The sequence below is a fragment of the Narcine bancroftii genome, chromosome 6 (assembly GCF_036971445.1).
Source record: "Narcine bancroftii isolate sNarBan1 chromosome 6, sNarBan1.hap1, whole genome shotgun sequence".
Classification (NCBI taxonomy): Eukaryota; Metazoa; Chordata; class Chondrichthyes; order Torpediniformes; family Narcinidae; genus Narcine; species Narcine bancroftii.
In genome coordinates, this window is record NC_091474.1 from 92,278,381 (window position 1) to 92,295,043 (window position 16,663).

At 42.2% G+C, this 16,663-nt stretch overlaps 1 pseudogene; it reads right to left on the reverse strand.

Moving 5' to 3' along the window:
• Positions 1-3,327: 3,327 nt before the first annotated feature.
• Positions 3,328-3,921, reverse strand: LOC138737562 (nuclear transport factor 2 pseudogene; annotated as a pseudogene).
• Positions 3,922-16,663: the final 12,742 nt, after the last annotated feature.

Below are 16,663 nucleotides of genomic sequence, written 5' to 3' on the forward strand. Positions count from 1 at the left end.
GGTACAGCCAGGTGTCCTGTGGTGGTTGACCTGAGCTACTTGGAAGTGGAGTAGGGCGTAAGCAGATCGGAGATATGTTGGGGGGTGGGGGGAGAGCAAGGTCGTTGAGGGCACAACGCTGTTATAGACCAGCGATCGGGACTGGGGTTCGAATGCCGCGCTGTCTGTAAGGAGTTTGTACATAAACTCCTTGTCCACAAGGGGCTTCTCCCAGAGGCTCCAGTTTCCTCCACTGTTCAATATGTAACGTAGGTTGTAGGTTAATTGGGCGGCACGGACTCATGGCTGAAAGGACCTGTTACCGTGCTGTATGTCTAAATTTAAAATTAAATGCTGACTCGGTGACAACATTGCAGAACCCCTCCATTCAGTCGACAGGGGGATCAGATCCCTGCCACTTTAATTCTATATCTCCAGCATCTTACATTGTTTCAACCATCCTCAGAATGACCTCAGAGTACAGCACCTCATCGTCCCTCTGGCCATCCAGACAGTGTTAGATTAAACAATTTAAGGTAAATCAACCCATCAGGTCCACACTAGCTTTAAGGGAAAGAAATCTACACTAGCTTTAAGGGAAAGAAAACTACTTCTCTGTAGCTTTGCACAAAAGTCCTGGAGGAACTGAACAGGTCACATAGCATCCATAGGAGATAAAGATATATAACCAATGTTTCAGACCCAATGTTTCAGACCTGACCCCTTCTTCAAGGTTCGTTAAGTTCCTCCAGCATCTTTGTGCTTTCCTTTGTCAGGGCGTCTAGAGACTTTCGTATTTCACTCCACAGTTTGGCAAATGTTGTTTGTTCAGGATACTACCAGTTCCCTTTTGAATTACTCAATTAAATTTATCTCCAGTTTTTCCAACACCATTTCATGGCCCCAGTGAATTCTAAACATTCACTGTACATAAAAGACATTTTTCATGTTACCAGGGTTTTTCTGGCAGTAGTCTGAAATCTATTCTTCATTTCTTGATTCTTCTGCCAAATTTCTCATTATATTCTCCGTTAAACTCTTCCAAAGACCCTCTTGATCTCCTCTGTTTGAAGAAGAACAACATCACCTCCTTTAGGTCAATCCACAGGATTAAGTTCACAGGTCAATGTCAAAATTCAGATTTCAGGTTAATTGTCAAGAGTGCATGCATGACGTCACATACAACCCTGAGATTCTTTTTCCTGCAGGCGAGGTAGTCCAAAAATAATTGTGCTCAATGTAAACAAATAAAGAAATGTAAACAAACTGACTGTGGGATTTAAGATAGAGTTAAATGTTACATGTTTGGTGAATCCCATATACCAGCAGCAATGGAAGTACACCAAAGCAATGGTTCCTTAAACAAAATTAGTTTAATTTTCTGTGTATAGAACAACAAGATCAACATTTAACTTATCAACACAATCTCTCCCCTCAACCTAATCCAAGCACAAGTGTGTGCAAAGCGTTTTCAAGCAAATCCTTTTTACTGGCCAATCTTTCACTGTCATGGCATTCAAGCAAACATCAGTGCTTAGAATTACCAGGCAGGAAAGTTGTGGAGGGTTCCAGAGAGATGGTTGTTGCTTGTTGGACACCCCAAACAGGAGTGTCTTCCAGAAGAAACTTACCTTATTTCCAGGTTCCTCTCACAGTTCTTCTCCTCTTCACCACACCGGGAAGATGAGCCGCCATTCCTGATTTCCACAGAGAGTGCACTCAGGTGACCATATCAGAGCTCTGTCCAGTTTTGAAAAAGGAAACCTTTTCAGCAGGTTCCTCTTCCGTCCGGAAATGTATGCAACCTAACAGCTATCCCAATTCTAATCCCTTTTTACAAGTACATATTTAATTAACCCATTGCGTTGCAATATTTAGTTAACCCATTGCGTCACATAAGTTTAGAGATAAGTAAGAAATTATTAATTAGTTATTAATGGTTTAATAAAAACTATTATTTTGAATTTACCTTGTTTGGTGAATTTTCCATTGCTGTTTCTATAGGCACTTTCAGGTGGCCAAAATACCCCGAGGTAAAGCCACATATTCTACCCCTATGCGGCTGTTGGGAGGCCACTTGACAGTGGAGAACTCGGCTAGGAGGAGCATTTACCTAACCCTCCTCCTGCAGTATAATCTCCGGCTCTGTGAATCCCCCGTTGCACCTGAAAGCAGTGGTGGGACTACGGTTACAGTCCACAGGAGCTGGCATTCGCTTGGACGCTGCTCTCCTTCAGGTGAGAGAAAGGCGGCTTCTCCGCACCACCTGAACGTCCCAGCTGCACTCCCCCAGCCACGTCTGCCAGTGCATTATCTCCGTTGAGCACCTGAAAGCGGCTTTTGTTACCATCATGTAGACATGGAGGAGGGGTGGGGAGTTGGGTAGGTGGAAGGAGGAAAGGAACAGGAGTGATTGGGGATGCAGAGAGAATAGACTTGGTGAGACAAGGATCAGTGTTAAAATAAACATTTGATAGTGAATTATGGTCACTATTTTAAATTGATGGTTCTCAACCTTTTCCTTTCCACTCACATCCTACTTTAAGTAATCCTTACACCATCGGTTCTCTGTGATTAGTAAGGGATCACTTAAGGTGGGTTGTGAGGGGGGAAAAAAAATTGGAAAACCACTGTTTGAAATGTATGTTCCTCTATTTTTAAACAGTGACCCCTGACTGTAAAATCCTTTCTAACTCAACATGTGGTGGGGGGTTGGGGGAGGGAGATTTTATTGGGTTTAGTGATAGAGAAGGAACTGCAACAAGAAGTAAAAGTCCAGGAGCATTGGGCAAGAGTGTCCTTACAAATTACACCTTTAAAAAGACAGGGATCGAGAGAAAGATATTTAATTATGATGGACCAAGTGAATTGTTTGAGCTAATTTTCAAGTTCAAATTCATTACCATCTGACCGGATGAGACAGTATTTCTCCAGATCATGGGGCATACATATATACACAAAGTACACAGCACATAATGTCAAATTAATATGTACAAATATTGCAGATTAATTTACTCATTCCATTTATAATGGACCCAAGGTTACAGGATTACCATTCTAGTCTTGATTTTGATGCTCCTGTACCTCCTTTTTTTTTCCCAACTTAAGTACATGTTTATTGTAGCATGAGTCAATAAAAAGGTTCAAACAAATCAGAAAGGTGGGGTAAGAAGTTGCTGTTTCTTATTTTTCTGAAGCAATTTACCAGTAGACAGTTAAAAATTGAAGTGTGGTATGACTCATCTTCTAAGACACGCTGGGACAACAGGTTTCTATCTTGTCCACATCAGCTAAACTAACATCTTTCCAAACATCATACACAAATAATTAACTTCAAGAAAACTGTGATTAGAGACTTCTCAGGTTGCAGATTTTATTGTTGTGTGCACATTTGTGCATGATATTTCGAATCCCATTATTGTAATTAATAGCAGACTAGAAGAGTGGATACAAGGACATTCAGAAAGAACTCTCAGCCAAAGTTATGCAGTCCTAGCCTGAAGGCCTCATTGGTGCAGACCCAAGCGTCATTGATGCATTTCAGTAGAAATATCTGATGGAATCCCACGACAGGGTCATCATCAGCCTTAAGTTGTCCAATTACCATACTCAGGATGCAACTATCAGGAGTGGGTTGGTGGTCTTGTGCCGATATTATATGTAGTATTTTACCAAATGGAAGGCCGTTTAATGTTTCCACAATAGCATTTTTACCTTGGATTTGCTGTCCTTCCCAAGAAAGGCAAGAACCTTCAAAATATAATGACGCTAATTGACTCCTGTTTGTATCAAAAGCTTGATAGTAATGCTCAACAAAATCCCTTCCAATCTGTTCCCAAATCGGTTGATCACCCATTCTAAACTGTCAGCCTCAGGTACCGATGGCCCTCCCCGAAACCTCCAGCCGTTGGTAGAATGGCGACGGCCGGCAACAGGCCGCTCTAAAGCTGTATCTCCTTCTTGATGGTAGTAGGTCATCATGTAATGCATGGTAGGTGTTATCAATAATTTTTTGAGCCCATTGAATTTTGTCAATGGAGGAGAGTGAGACCCTAGTGATCAGCTCGCTTTAATGATCCTTTGTATTCACTTTCATTCCGATGCTTTTCAGCTCCTGTACCACACAATTATGCAGCTGGACAGGATATTCTCAAATGTGCTCCTGTCAAGATGTGGGGGGGGGGGGGTGTCCTTGCCCTCCTCAACCTCCTGAAGAAGTATAGGTATGCTGCTGCAACTTCCTGACTAATTTTATTTTATTTTTTAAGGAACAAGCAGTTTAACAGGCCCTTCTAGCCCATGTACATCCATGAACTCACTAACCCTGTATGTCTCTCCCCATCATCGAGAACACCTATTGGAGAGCAGCAGCGATCATCGAGGATCCACACCACCCAGCATACACACTATTCTCGCTGCTGCCATCAGGAGAGAGGTGTAGGTGCCACCAGACTCGCGCCACCAGGTTCAAGAACAGCTGCCACCCCGCCACCATCAACGACAAACTCAATCAGGGACTCATTTAAGGACTAAAGTGAATACACAACGATGGGGAAACTCATCAGTGTCCTTTTTTTTAAAATTTTTTATTTTTCACACCATATATCACATTAGCCATGATATACACTATTTCTTTTTCACACATATACAGTAACTTTTTCTCCCCCCCCCCTCCCTCCTCCCAAGCCACCCCCCCAACCCCCCTCTCATCCATTTTAGGTATACAATCTAGGTTGCATTAAGCCAGTCAGACAATGTTGTCATTCAACAAAAATACACCAGAAATTCTACTGAGTCCATTCTTTTCTTTCCTTCTCCTTCCATCAACTTAGGTAATGTTTGTCCCCGGTAGGTTTTCGCTATTGTATTTAATGTAAGGCTCCTATACTTGTTCGAATATTTCAATATTATTTCTTAACCTATATGTTATTTTTTCTAATGGAATACATTTATTCATTTAAATTTAGTAGTTTCTTCCTTTTAATTTGGTTATGTATTCCATTAATATTTAAAGTCATATAGTTCAGCGTAGCCCTTTTATATTTTGTTTATCTTCTCTTTCCGTTTTTCCATCTTTACCTTTCCTCCTTTTCCATTTCTGTTTTCTTATTTTCAACTCTTTATAAGACAACATTCCTACAACATCCAACATTTTCCTTATTCTCCTATTTCTATCTTATTTATCCCCAATCTCCCCTTCCCCTCCTGAGTTGTCCTTTATCCCTTGTCGGAGAACCACATCTCCCCTCTCCATTTGGATTTGCGAATCCACTCGCAAGCGTCAACGGATTTTGCAGTGACCGCTATTTCCCCCCACCCCGCCCCCCCCAGAAAAGATTTCACTTTTCGTATGTCACAAAGGTCACTCTTTTAATTCCCTCCTTATTCTCTCTATTCCATTACCTTCCCTTATTAATTCTTGTCTATACTATCTATATTTTCCTCTAAGTACAGATACATTCACGTATGCACATTGTCTCTATTCACTCTTATACCTCTTTACCCGCATACATATCAATCGTGATCATTTTTACTCTCATTACCCGTCTTCATCCCTCAGTCTATTTTTGTCTTTACCCACATACATATCAATCGTGATCATTTTTACTCTCATTACCCGTCTTCCTCCCTCAGTCTATTTTTGTAATTGTTCTGCAAATTTTCGTGCTTCTTCTGGATCCGAGAATAGTTTGTTTTGTTGTCCTGGAATAAATATTTTCAATACCGCTGGATGCTTTAGTATAAATTTATACCCTTTCTTCCATAAAATCGCCTTTGCTGTATTGAACTCTTTTCTCTTCTTTAGGAGTTCAAAACTTATATCTGGATAAATGAAGATTTTTTGCCCTTTATACTCCAGTGGTTTGTTGCCCTCTCTTACTTTTTCCATTGTCTTCTCCAGTACCTTTTCTCTTGTGTATATCTTAGGAATTTTACTACAATATATCTTGGTTTTTGTTGTGGTTGTGGTTTAGACGCCAATACTCTATGTGCCCTTTCTATTTCCATTTCTTGCTGTAGTTCTGGACATCCTAGGGTCTTAGGGATCCACTCTTTTATAAACTCCCTCATATTCTTGCCTTCTTCATCTTCCTTAAGGCCCACTAACTTTATGTTATTTCTTCTGTTATAATTTTCCATTGTATCTATTTTTTGAGCTAGTAGTTCTTGTGTCTCTTTAGTTTTTTTATTAGATTCCTCCAATTTCTTTTTTAAGTCTTCTACCTCCATTTCTACTGCTGCTTCCCGCTCTTCCATCTTGTCCATTTTCTTTCCCATTTCTGTTAAGGTCATCTCTATTTTATTCATTTTCTCTTCTGTGTTGTTTATTCTTTTTCTTAAATCCTTAAATTCCTGTGTTTGCCATTCTTTAAATGACTCCATGTATCCTTTAATAAGAGAAAGTATATCCTTTATCTTGCCTTTCTTTTCTTCTTCTATTTCACTGTACTCTTCCTCTTCCTCTTCTTCTTCCTCTGGGTTGGCCATCTGTTGTTTCTTTGGTGCCATTTCCTTCTCTTCTTTCTTGTTTCTATTGTCTTCTGTGGTCTCTTCTTGCTGCAGGTGTTCTGCAGCTGTCGTTGCCGGCTGTGGAGATCGACTCCCCAGCTGGTCCCCCCTCCCGTCGGTGTGTTTTTTTTCATTCGCATCGCGCACTTTTACTTGGCTCAGCGAGCCATTTTTGTAGTCCATTATTTACCGACCTGAGGGAGCGGGTTTCTCTCTCCGCAGCGGGCCTCTTTGGACAGGTAAGGCCTTCACCTTTTTCCTCCTTTGTCTTCTCTTCCTCTCTTCTTACCGTTGCTTTCGATTTTTCTTTTTTTTGTCGCCATCTTCTTTCCACCTTTATACTCACTTTTCTGTAACTTTTATTTCTGTGCCTTTGTGTTTTCCTTTGTTTTTCCCGACTTTTCTGGAGAGGGCTGGAGTTCACCGTCCGGCCACTACTCCATCACGTGACTCCTCCATCAGTGTCCTTTATGTAACAAAAGTAAAGATACATAACCAACGTTTTGGGCTTGAGTACAGAAAAATGTCAGCAGGCGTCCGAACAAAAGCATGGGGGGGGGGGGGTGGGAGGCGTGGTCACAAAGGTAGGAGACGATAGAGGGAGAAAGGTCTTTTATTTGCACATTATTTATTACTGAATATTATTTTTTCTGTATTACAGTCTGTTTGCACTCCTTTCATTGTTTACATTTCTCTCTTTTGTAAACTTATCTTTCCTTGAGTAGTTTTTTTCCACTAACATCAGGTAGAAAATCTGCCCGCAGGAAAGGTATCTCAGGGTTTTATGTGATGCCATGTATGTAGTCTGACATCAAATCTGAACTTTTGAACTTTTTGAAATGCGGAGGAAACTTTAGCAGGTCAAGGGGAGACGTCTCACTGACGCTCCGGATTTGCAGTTAGGTTTGATGGTGCTGTAACAGCGTTGTGCTATGCTACCTAGTGGGTCCACAATAGGTCATCCTTTATACACATATCAAGGAACTTGGTGCTTTCCACTCTCTCTCCACGATGGATCTATCTCACACTTTCTATACAACAGCAAATTAAATGTTCTCTTTTTTCCAATTCTGATTATCCTAGACTTGAATTATTACATCTGTGTCTCTTTTCACAGATGCTGCCTGACTTCCTGAGTGCTTCTAGCATTTTCTGTTTTATTTCAGCTATTTGGTGTCTACATTTTTAACATTTCCAACATTGGTATTCCTCCTCCTCCGAGAGAGAGAGAGAGACAGAGAGGAGGGGGCAGCTGGTTAAGGTCTGGGATGCAGGATTAAAGTGACACAGGCTCCCATCACTGTGGTGGACTGATGAACACAGTTCTGCAGTTAAAATACAGAAATGCTGGAGTAACTCAGCAAGTCTCGCGGCATCCATATAACTGACATTTTGGGGTTGAGCCTTTCTTCATCCCTTAAGCAAAGATAAGCGTATACAGAGCCGTTGTCATACCCACACTCCTGTTCGGCTCCGAATCATGGGTCCTCTACCGGCACCACCTACGGCTCCTAGAACGCTTCCACCAGCGTTGTCTCCGCTCCATCCTCAACATCCATTGGAGCGCTTACATCCCTAACGTCGAAGTACTCGAGATGGCAGAGGTCGACAGCATCGAGTCCACGCTGCTGAAGATCCAGCTGCGCTGGATGGGTCACGTCTCCAGAATGGAGGACCATCGCCTTCCCAAGATCGTGTTATATGGCGAGCTCTCCACTGGCCACCGTGACAGAGGTGCACCAAAGAAAAGGTACAAGGACTGCCTAAAGAAATCTCTTGGTGCCTGCCACATTGACCACCGCCACTGGGCTGATAACGCCTCAAACCGTGCATCTTGGCGCCTCACAGTTTGGCGGGCAGCAACCTCCTTTGAAGAAGACCGCAGAGCCCACCTCACTGACAAAAGGCAAAGGAGGAAAAACCCAACACCCAACCCCAACCAACCAATTTTCCCCTGCAACCGCTGCAATCGTGTCTGCCTGTCCCGCATCGGACTTGTCAGCCACAAACGAGTCTGCAGCTGACGTGGACTTTTTACCCCCTCCATAAATCTTCGTCCGCGAAGCCAAGCCAAAGAAAAAAAAAGACAGGATACACTGAGTTTCTCCAGCATTGTGTTTAAACTTTAATCACGGTGTTTTCAGACTTTCGTGTTTTACTCCCTGCTTCTTTAATGCTGTCTCCAGCATTCAACATTGCTTCAGGAGGACCTCAAGGTCCATCTGGGCACGTTATTGCCATTCAGATGTATTAGATTGAACAAGTTAAGGTCAATCAACCCATCAGGTCTGTGCTACCTGTCAGGGAAAGCAATCCAATTAGTCCCACGCCCCCACAGTTTTGCACAAGAATGCTGGATGAACTCAGGAGGTAAAGATATGTAACGAAGATCATGTTTTGACCCTTCATGGCACCGGCTGAGTTCCTCCAGCAGCGATACAATTCCAGCGCCTGCGCACATCCGTGTTTCATAGATGTTCTGCAAGGCGGTCGTCCAGCCAGTAGGGGCGCCAAACGTGGAAGTCCTGCTGATGTGACGTCACTAGACCAAACCATTCTAGAATAGGGGTTTATTACCTTCGCATTAATAGAATTGAAATTATTAATAGTATGTTAATGAGATAATAGAGAATCGTAATTAAAGATAATATCTAATATAACGTTTTTGTTATATGTTTTGAATTCCCGACAAGAATTGAAGCGACAAACGACCTCAACCCCCACCCCGTATCCAGGCGAGGGCGGGTCATTGAGGGCTGATTTCCCGCCCCCCCCCCGGTTCTCGCGAGCGTTGGTGCCGACTGGGGCTGAAGGTGAACCCGCGGGTGAGTGGACGCCGCTGCCCGGGGGGTGAAAGGGAACTTGATGTGGTGGCGGTTCCCGGGGATGAATGGAGAGTCGGGGGTGGTGAATGGGTAATGAGATGGGGGTGAGGGAGGGGGAGGGAGGGTAAGGTGGGGATGAGGGAGGGTAAGGTGGGGATGTGGGGGTATTGAGGGGGTGATGAGGTGTTTGGGGGGTAGGGGGTGATGAGGTATGAGGTGGTGATGAGGTGTTTGGGGCTAGGGGTGATGAGATTGAGGGGAGGGGGAATGGGAGCTAGCAAGGTGGCAGGTGTGTGACCCAAGGAGAAAGGCAGGCAGTGGTTGAGGGGTCTGGGGAGGGTGCTAGGTGAGGGGCTTGGGGAGGGAGGGTGGTGGGATGGGGATTTGTGGAGGATAACATTAGATGAAATGTCTCGGCAGGAAGATGGTAAAGGAAGGGACTGCGCAGTTAGGTCATGAGTAAAGGGTTGAGAAAACTTGCCTCCATCCAGTTTAGCACAGTCTGGGTGTTGGGTGCACCTTGTTTCTGTGCTTTAATTGTAATTTTCTCTATTGGTGAGGTACTGTGTTTAATAAGAAATCTGCAGATGCTGGAAAGCTGAAACAATACAGAAAGTGTTCAAGGAATGAAACAGGTCAGGCAGCATTGTGGAAAGAAATAAACAGTTGATGTTTTGGGATGTTTTCATCAGGAATTTCTCCAGCACCTTGTGCATTGTTCCACGTGTTGTAATGGCTTGTATATTGAAGTAAAAAGTATTCAAGAAATATATTTGTACAGGTTAAATAGATTGAAATCAGACTTATCAGACCAGTGTTTGAGATGTGGCCAAGAGGTGGGTAGTTTGTCCTACTCTAAAGTGAGACCCTTTTGGATAAACTTGGCAAATGTTTTAGAACAGGTTACAGGAATTAAATTCCCACAAAACCCAGTGCTATTTTTATGAAGTAATATTGATGTGATAAGACCAAAATGGAAATTATCTATATATCAAAAAGAATTTGTAAAGATTGCCTTGGCAGTAGCAAAGCAGGAACATGGAACTTAAGGCGCCCACCTAGGTATGGAGCAATGGAATGCAGAAATGCATGGTTGCGTTCCTCTAGAGAAGATTTCTTATAATTTAAGAAATAAATATGATGTATTTTTGAAAATTTGGTGCCCGTATTTACAAATTGCGGGAATTAATTTATAAATGTTTTCCATAAACTTCAGAACCTTGTTAACCTCCTTAGAAGTATACAAATGGTTAGAGCCATGTGGTGAGGGGTGCCCTCTGGCAGCCAGGTTTCTATTCTTGTTTTCCTTACTTTACCTTTCTCTTTTTCTTTTTCTCTTCCTAGGGATTTACATCATCATGTATAATGGACTTTATTAATACTTGATTATTGATTTTTATATTTGGTTCTGATTACATGTATGGAAAAATTTTTAAATAAAAGAAATACATTTGTGTAATTACAGTGAAAGACAGGCAAAAAAAAAATGTTAGTCTGAATATAGCTTTTTCAAGGTACCATTTTTTCCCTAATCCCTCAGTGATGGAACTCTGGTCTTGCATCAACTGTTGATTAGCTATCAGATGACAATTCCACTGTTTTAAATCCTGCAATGTTTATCAGGTGCATTCTGTGTTTAAAATGTCCTTGACCTCTGTCTTTAACTACACACCAGACCCTCTTTCCAAGAGAGCCTCTGCATGGAAGCAACTGAATAGATTGTACTCCCATTGAAAGTAAATCCACTAAAAGCTGATTTATTTATTCAGGAAAAGAAACATGTATCCCAGCAATGATTAGGTCTTGAATCCATTGTATTCTCGTGCATGGGGAAGTGATGCATCGTGAGGACAATATCACTGGGTGCAAAATCTTTCTTGAAAAATGTCACAATATTATAGTTTGTTCATATCAAAAAGTTAGTCTCCTGTTAAGACCTTTAAGATTCAATTTATTGTCATATAATAAAGACAGTGCCATATTACACGAAATTTGCTTTCAGCTGCCGTAAGGCAGACAGGTTTCTCTTTGGCAGAAATGGCCTGAAACGCCTCATAGAGAAAAAAAAGTATCCATGGATTTGCCTTTAGTACAATTGAACACAGCTTTGTGAATTGACTGACCTGCTTTTTGATTTCATTTGTGGCTGTCAGTTCTGGGATTTTAATGCATGGCTGTTCCCATTGAGACGTGTTTATGAAAGGCTAAATCAAATTTAATTTAATCACAAAAGGGCAATTTGAAGCCTGTTGATGTTGTGAACATTTTGAACAATTAAAGCATGCACCACTCTACAGTGTGAGACAGTTCCATTCCTTCTCGTCATTGGCTGATTGCCATGGGGCCCAATTGTTTCAGAAGGAAGCGACTTGCTCCATGTAATTTTTCACCACTCGTCCTTTGAAAGGTTCTTCAGTTGCATTTGCTGAAAGATGGCAGCCAATTTGAGCATAGCAGCATCTCTTAGCTCTTTGTTAAAGAAACATTGAGACTTGCCTCAAGGTAAACAATAGACAGCAGATTCTGGAAATCTGGAGCAATATGCAAAATGTTGGAGGAGTTCAGTGGGTCAGGCAGCATTGATGGAAGGTAATAGGTAGTCACTGTTCTGGCCTGAAACCCTTCCATCAACGATAGCAGAAGCCTGGATAAAAGGGGAGGAGCACTGGCTAGCAGGTGAGGGTGCAGAAATGTTTCTCTTGCCACTGACCTACCAACCAGCATGTTTTTAGGGTGGGGGAGAATCTGGACCCAATTGTCACTGAAATATTTTCCTTGAGAAAAATGGTTATTGGCCCATTTCCTTTGGAGTAGTGAGTCAATTAATTACAATCAAAAGTGATTTTCAAACTTTATCTTTGCACTCACATACCACCTTAAGTAATCCCTTACTAATCACAGAGCACCTACACCTACTTAAGGTGGTATGTGAGTGGGGGGGAAAAAAAATTTGAAAACCACTGGTCAAGTTTCTGGGGGAAAGTCTCATGCAGAGAATGTGCAACTGCCACAGAAACAGCACTAGGGATCAGGACTGAACTGGAGCTGTCAGGTTGCAGCACCACTCTGCCACTCAATAGGCTAGAACCATAGAACATTGCAGCCCAGAAAACCAGCCCTTCTCGTCTATGCTAACTATTATTCTTCCTAGTCCCACTGACCTGCACTCAGGCCCATCCTTGTACCTGTAACTTCAGCTGGCAGCTCATTCCACTACTCTCCATTTGAAGAAGTTGCCTCAAATATTTCCCCTAAACCTTTCCCCTTTCACCCTTAACTCGTGCCCTCTGGTTTGCATCTCACTGAAACTCAGTGGAAAAAGCCAACTCTATCTGTACCCCTCATGATTTCGTATACCTTGATCAAATATCCTCTTCTTCACTCCAGAGAATAAAGTCCTATAAAAATAGTTCACTGTCTCCTCTCTGGGTCTCCACCAGAAGCAGCACTGATGTTTTTATTTAAACCAGAGGGAAAGAGAAAGTTTTAAAGCCAAAAAAACCTTTCATCAAAATGGGAAGAGAAGATGAGTTGGTTTCCACAGAATGGGGGAGAGATGGAAGAAATATTTCCAATAGGATGAGGTCAAGCTAATAGTGATAAGTTAATGATAAAGTTATCTGCTAATACATAAATAAGGGTGCTTGGAAAGAGAACATGAATAAATCATTTCAACTGAAGGTACTTCCAGTGGAACCTGCAGTAATGCTACCCTGTGGAAGTTACTGTAGCTTTTAGCCAGGTGCCCTTTTAATGTAAGGGGCTCTTCTACGTGCAGAAATCTTGTACGGGCTAATTTAGGCCATGTGGCTGCTTTTATCATGTCTTTTCCATGTAAAATATCTTCACAGTCCATTGATCTGGAGTGCTTGGAATTGCTGATACATGTTTAATTACTGAATAAAGGAGTGCTTTTCATTCCTGTTCTGGTGTGACAAACACTTCAACCACAGAGTCTGCAGACTTTCCTGCTTTCCTTAATGCAGACATTCATGGTTTAGTTGTTTAAGCACATGTTAGCAGCAGAGAGATTAAAGTTAATCTTCTAATCCAAATTCCAAAGCAGTTTCCAGCCTCCACAGGTCATGGTTCAGATCATGATAGTGAAACATTAGAAATTATTCTTTTTAAATATTGTTATCGAGTTCAGTATAAATCCTACATACAAAGTCTTTAACATAGCAAGAATATGGTGATTAATCAAGGTCCTGAAATGCCAACTTTACTGTTCATGATGCATCTAAATAAACCATGAGAAACGGCCCTTTGATTGGCCATGATGTCAATTTAAGATGATTCCCCCTGATTTGTATCCCTGCCTGTTTGTGGGTCTGTTTAAATGCCTCTTACATTTGAGCAGCATGCAGTTGGTGCAACGCTGTTGCAGTGCCTACCACCCGGGTTCGAATCTGCTGTAAATTCTTCCCGTGTCAGTGTGGGTTTTCTCCCACGTTCCAAAGATGCACGGGGTTAGTAAATTAATTGACATGGGGTGAAGGTTACTGTGCTGTATCAATGAATTAAATATAAAAAAAAGTTCCTCCACTGGCAGTACATTCCAGGAACCCACCACTTTTTATTAAAAAAACAACTTGCCTTTCAATTTCCCCTTCTACCTCAATCTTATCCCCTCTGTTATTTGACATTTTCATGTTGGAGAGAAAGTCTCCTACTAATGTTTATGTGGTACATTTAAAGTTTCAAAGGTTCCTTTTATTGTCACTTATATAATATATATTATCTACTTTAAGTTTTGTCTGCCACAAGCTAAACCATAGTTTCCATGAGCATTGCCTGATGCCCCTAAAAATAGGGAAAGAGAAGCAAAAGAGGTTCCTTGAGGGATACTGAGTGTCTGTGGATTTGCCTCCAGAGCTCCAACAGCCTTTGCAGCCGCACAGACCCCTGTTTGAACTATTCATGACCCAAACTCCAGATCTAAATATCTGATACGATCAGTAAGCCTTCAGCACCCGATGTCCTTGAGGAGTTTTTCTTGCCCTCAGCACCCTCTCAAATCCCAGTTCTAATACCTGGTTTGCATGAGCCAGTCCGTAGCAGCCTATGTGGGTCCTTTAGCCACTAAGCCTCTCGCTGATCTGCTGCTGTGGTCACCGTCCCGTCAGGTTGTCTTGTATGCTTCTCAATGTGGGGCGGGGGGGGGGGTGGGGGTGCTGTTCTCCCTGTTTATGGTGCCCTGCACTGGTCCTCTGCTTCCCTAGAGTGCAACTCCTGTGTGCTGCCCAGCATAGTTGCTGCCATTTTGGCCACAGACCTCCAAGGTTGCAGGATTTGAAAAAACACTGTCAGTTCCTTCAACAGGATGTTTAAGGCCATAGACGTTAGTACCAGGCCGTAGGACCCTGTGGAGCAGAGCTATGTCTGCTCTCCTGGATCTGCACTGCCATTTTTTCATTGAACATTTTATAATTCAGATGAGGGGGTTTGTGGCTGCAATCCATTGAAAATGATATGAATCCAAGACAACTCAGTGAAAATCGTGCACTGGGGATACATTTTGGCAGAAATTTTTAATATAAATATATTTTTTAAATGAAGGTTGTCTTGCCAGGAATATAGTGTGAAGTGCAGCTACAGCTGATCAAATTCAGTTTGTGTTGCTTGGATGGGACCAATTGCCGTCACTCCTTGGAGGTGGTTCATAGAACATTACAGCACAGGACATGCCCTTTGGCCCTCAATGTTGTACCAATCATCTGTTCTCATCAAAAAACAACAAAACTTTTCCTACCTTGTAACCTCTTTTTCTTTCATCCATTTACCTGTGTAAGAGTCTCTTAAATCACAGCTTCTATACTTTGTGAGGAGATTCGATAGTCGCTGAAGACTCTTGAAAACTAATACAGGTATGCCATGGAGAGCATACTGTGTGTGGTTGCATCACTGTTGAGTAAGGTGCTCAGGACAAGTAAAAACCTCAGAGGGTTGTTAACTCAGCCTGCGACAACACGGGCACCAGATCACTCCATCAAGGACATCTACAAGAGGCAATGTCTTAAGAAAGCAGCCTCTATCCTCAAGACCGCCCACCACCCGGACCATGCCCTTTTCACTCTGCTACCTTTGAGAAAAAGATATAGGAGCCTAAGGACGAATACTCAGCGGCATAAGAACAGCATTGATCAATGAACTGCAGACACTGCCTTATTTTGACTTTTTGTGCACTTTTTTTGTAATGTGGTTCATATAAATGTTTGCATTATGATACTGAAAAGCAATGAATTTCGTGACTTGATCATGACAATAAGTTCTGTCACTAATGTTTCAGCCTCCACCATCACCCTTGGCGAGGAATTCCAGGCACCTACAACTCTCTGTGTACAAAATAAAATGCCCCTAAACTTTCCTCCCTTTTCATTTCTGAGCTGGTTCCTGTAGTCTGGCTTTCATCTAGCCAGCATTGAATCTTGTGGGAAGTTGTGAAATGAAAATCCACCACGAAGAAAGTAAAGATGGTAGAAATGGGTGGCCAACCTTTTAATTTTTAATTTAGACCTACAGCTCACTAACAGGCCATTTCAGCCCACGTATCAGTGCCACCCAATTAAATGACACCCCCGCTGGGCTGAAATGGCTTGAATCGTGCTGGATGTCTAAAAAGGTTGGCCACCCCTGCATCAAATCTGGCAACTTTATCCCAGGAGGTTACTGTTACTTGCCCCACTGATGACCATAAAATTCACGAAATCTGGAGCCCTGAGAATGGTATCAAATCAGTCTCCCACAGGTGTCATCGTCTTTAAGCTTTGATTCTTTTGCTTTATAGTGGCTGATCTGGAAGGAGGGAATTGTTCACTGGAAGGAAAAATATAAAATAATTGGATTGATTAACTGTAGTTTGAATAGAAAATTGCTGTTTCACCTTTTTCAAGCCAATCCTGGATTAGAATTGCATTGGTGCAAGGTACCCAACCAACTTGTATGTAATGAAGAGAACAGGTTTAATTTGGGACAGGCATAGAAACCATGCTCTCAGCTGCTGTCATACATGACGTTAACTGTAGACCATGAGACGTAGGTGCAGGATTAGGCCATTTGGCTTATCAAGTCTGCTCTGCTATTTGATCATGGCTGATATTATTCCCTCTCAACCCCATTCTTCTGCCTTCTCCCCATAAACGTCAACAGCCTTACTAATCAAGAACTATCGACCTCTGCTTTAAGTATACACCATGTCGGCTTCCACAGCTGTCTTTGGCAACAAATTTCGCAGTCCCATCACTGCTAAGCCCCTCTCTATGCTATATATAAATGTGTGTGTGTGATTGCTTCTCTTTCTCTTGTACTGTAAAGGGTGCCAGTTGACACTAACGGTGATCCTGCCTTGC